Below are 4455 nucleotides of genomic sequence, written 5' to 3'. Positions count from 1 at the left end.
TAAACGTTATTTTATGTGTATTCGTATATATATTTTGAAACAAATTTACATTGTTTTATATGTATTTTGCATATCTATTTCAATACAGATTTACCTTATTGTATGTGTATTTTGTATATTTATTTTAATACAAATTAATTTTTTCATGTGTATTTTGGTATATATATTTTTATAAAAAATGCGTTATTTAATGGGTATTTTGCATCTTTATTTTCATACAAATTTACATTGTTTTATTATATTAATATTCTGTGTGTTTTTTGTACATGTATTTAAATACAAATTTAACTAGTTATATGTGTATTTTGTATATCTATTTTGTATGTATATTTTCATAGAAATTTTCTCTATTTTATGAGTATTCGTATATATATTTTGATACAAATTTACATTATTGATGTGTATTTTGCATATCTATTTCAATACAAATTTTCTTAATTGTACGTGCATTTTGTATATTTATTTTAATACAAATTTAATTATTTTATATGTATTTTTGTATATATTTTATGCAAATATGCGTTATTATATGGATATTTTGCAGCTTTATTTTCATACAAATTTACATTATTTTATTGATATTCTCTTTATTTATTTTGATACGATTTAACATTATTCTATGTGTATTTTGTATATATTTTTTTTACATATTTACATTATTTAAGGTTGATTTTGTATATATATTTTATCCAAATTTACATTATTTTATGTGTATTTGTTTATATATTTTTATACAAATTTTCATTATTTTATGTGTATTTTGTATATACAATTTCATAAAAAATTACGTTATTTTATTGTGTGTATTCGTATATATTTTGTGACAAATTTTATACAAATTCATGTTATTTAATGTGTATTTGTATATATATTTTCATACAAATTTATATTATTTTATGTGTATTTTTTCATATATTTCATTACAAATTTACCTTATTATATGTTTATTTTGTATATTTATTTCATTCAATTTTAAATTATTTGATGTGTATATTTGTATTTGTATTTAGGTTATTTTATGTGTATTTTGTAAATATATTTTCATCCAAAATTACATTATTATATTGGTATTTTCTTAATTTAATTCGATACGAATTTAGATTATTTCATAGGTATTTTGTATACATATTTTTATACTCATTTACATTATCTAATGTGTGTTTTGTAAATATATTTTTATGCAAATTTACTTTATGTTCATTTTTGTACATATATTTTTAAAGAAATTTGCGTTATTTTATGTATATAGTTTTATAAATTAACGTTCTTTTATCTGCATTTTGTATATTTATATTTATACAAATACACATTCTTTTATTGCTATATTGTTTATTTATATTTATACGAATTTACATTATTTTATGTGTATTTTGTATACATTTTTTTATACGTATTTATTTAATTTTATGGCTATTTTGTATATGTATTTTTATAGAAATCTACGTTATTTTATGTGTATTCGCATATATATTTTGAAACAAATTTACATTATTTGATATGTATTTTGCATATCTATTTCAATACAAATTTACCTTATTGTATGTGCATTTTGTATATTTATTTTGATACAAATTCAAATATTTTATGTGTATTTTGGTATCAATAATTTTATAAAAAATGCGTTATTTTATAGGTATTTTGCATCTTAATTTTCATACAAATTTACATTATCTTATTAATATTCTGTGTATATATTTTGATATGATTTTACATTATTCTATTTGTGTTTTGTATATATTTTTTTATACATATTTACATTATTTAATGTGTATTTTGTATATATATTTCATACAAATTTACGTTATTATATGTGTATTTGTTTATATATTTTCTTTCAAATTTACATTATTTTATGTGTATTTTGTATATGTATTTCAATAGATATTAACCTAATTTTATGTGTATTTTGTATATTTCTTTTCATACAAATTTAAATTATTTTTGTGTATTTTTGTATATAGTTTTATACAAATTTAGGTTATTTTATATACGCATTTACATTATTTAATGTGTGCTTTGTATATATATTTTTATCCAAAGTTAATTTATTTTACGTTCATTTTTGGACATATATTTTAATAGAAATTAGCGTTATTTTATATGTATTTGTATATGTTTACTCATACAAATTTACATTATTATATTGCTATTTTGTTTATTTAGTTTGATACGAATTACATGATTATATGTGTATTTTGTACAAATTTTTTATACGTATTTACATTACTTAATGTGTATTTTGTTTATATATTTTTAAACAAATTTACGTTATTATATGTATTTTTATAAATATTTTGATACAAATTTACATTATTTTATGTATTTTGTATATACATTCAAATTTAGCTTATTTTTTCTGTATTTTGTATATCTATTTTCATACGAATTTAATTACTTCTGTGTATTTTTGTATATAGTTTTATACAAATTTACGTTATTTTATGTGTATTTTGTATATTTATATTTATACAAATACACATTATTTTATTGGTATTTTGTTTATTTATTTTGATACGAATTTACATTATTTTATGTGTATTTTGTATACATTTTTTATACGTATTTACTTCATTTTACGTGTATTTTGTATATATATTTTTATACAAATCTACGTTATTTTATGTGTATTCGTATATATATTTTGAAACAAATTTACATTGTTTTATATGTATTTTGCATATCTATTTCAATACAAATTTACCTTATTGTATGTATTTTGTATATTTATTTTAATACAAATAATTTTTTTATGTGTTTTTTTGTATATATATTAAAAAAAATGCGTTATTTTATGGGTATTTTGCTTCTTTATTTTCATACTAATTTACATTATTTTATTAATATTCTGTGTATTTATTTTGATACGATTTTACATTATGCTATTTGTGTTTTGTATATATTTTTTTAAACAAATTTACGTTATTTTAAGTGTATTTGTTTATGTATTTTTATTCAAATTTACATTATTTTATGTGTATTTTGTATATGTATTTCAATACAAATTTACCTATTTTTATATGTTTTTTGTATATTTATTTTCATACAAGTTTAAATTATCTTGTGTATTTTGTATATAGTTTTATACAAATTTAGGCTATTTTATGTGTATTTTGTATATCTATTTTCATACAAATACATTCTTTTCATGATATTTTGTTTATTTACTTTGACACGAATTAACATTATTTAATGTGTATTTTGTATATATATTTTTATACGTATTTACATTATTTCAAGTGTATTTTGTATATATATTTCTATAGAAATCTGCGTTATTTTATGTGTATTCGTATATATATTTTGAAACAAATTTACATTGTTTTATGTGTATTTTGCATATTTTTTCATTACAAATTTACCTTATTGTATGTACATTTTGTATATTAATTTTAATACAAATTTGATTAATCTATGTGTATTTTTGTATATGTATTTTTATAAAAATATGCTTTATTTTATGGGCATTTTGCATCTTTATTTTCATACAAATTTACATTATTTTATTGATATTCTGTGTATTTATTTTTATATGTTTTTACATTATTCTATGTGTATTTTGTATATATATTTTATATAAAATGTATTTGTTTTCATTTCATACAAATCTACATTATTTTATGTGTTTTTTATACATGTATTTAAATACAAATTTAACTAGTTATATGTGTATTTTGTATATCTATTTTGTATGTATATTTTCATAGAAATTTACTCTATTTTATGAGTATTCGTATATATATTTTGATACAAATTTACATTATTAATGTGTATTTTGCATATCTATTTCAATACAATTTACTTTATTGTACGTGCATTTTGTATATTTATTTTAATACAAATTTAATTATTTTATATGTATTTTTGTATATATATTTTTATGCAAATATGCGTTATTATATGGATATTTTGCATCTTTATTTTCATACAAATTTACATTATTTTATTGATATTCTCTTTATTTATTTTGATACGATTTAACATTATTCTATGTGTTTTTTGTATATATTTTTTTATACATATTTACATTATTTAATGTTCATTTTGTATATATATTTTATCCAAATTTACATTATTTTATGTGTATTTGTTTATATATTTTCATACATATTTACATTATTTGATGTGTTTTTTGTATATATATTTTTCTACGTATTTAAATTATTTTATGTGTATTTTGTATATACATTTTCATAAAAAAATTACGTTATTTTATTGTGTGTATAAGTATATATTTTGATACAAATTTTATACAAATTCATGGTATTTAATGTGTATTTGTATATATATTTTTTTATACAAATTTATATTATTTTATGTGTATTTTTTCATATATTTCATTACAAATTTACCTTATTTTATGTTTATTTTGTATATTTATTTCATTCAATTTTAAATTATTTTATGTGTATATTTGTATTTGTATTTAGGTTATTTTATGCGTATTTTGAATATATA

This window comes from Eriocheir sinensis, unplaced genomic scaffold (genome assembly GCF_024679095.1).
Source record: "Eriocheir sinensis breed Jianghai 21 unplaced genomic scaffold, ASM2467909v1 Scaffold175, whole genome shotgun sequence".
Lineage (NCBI taxonomy): Eukaryota > Metazoa > Arthropoda > Malacostraca > Decapoda > Varunidae > Eriocheir > Eriocheir sinensis.
Note: the sequence above shows the minus strand (reverse complement) of the source record.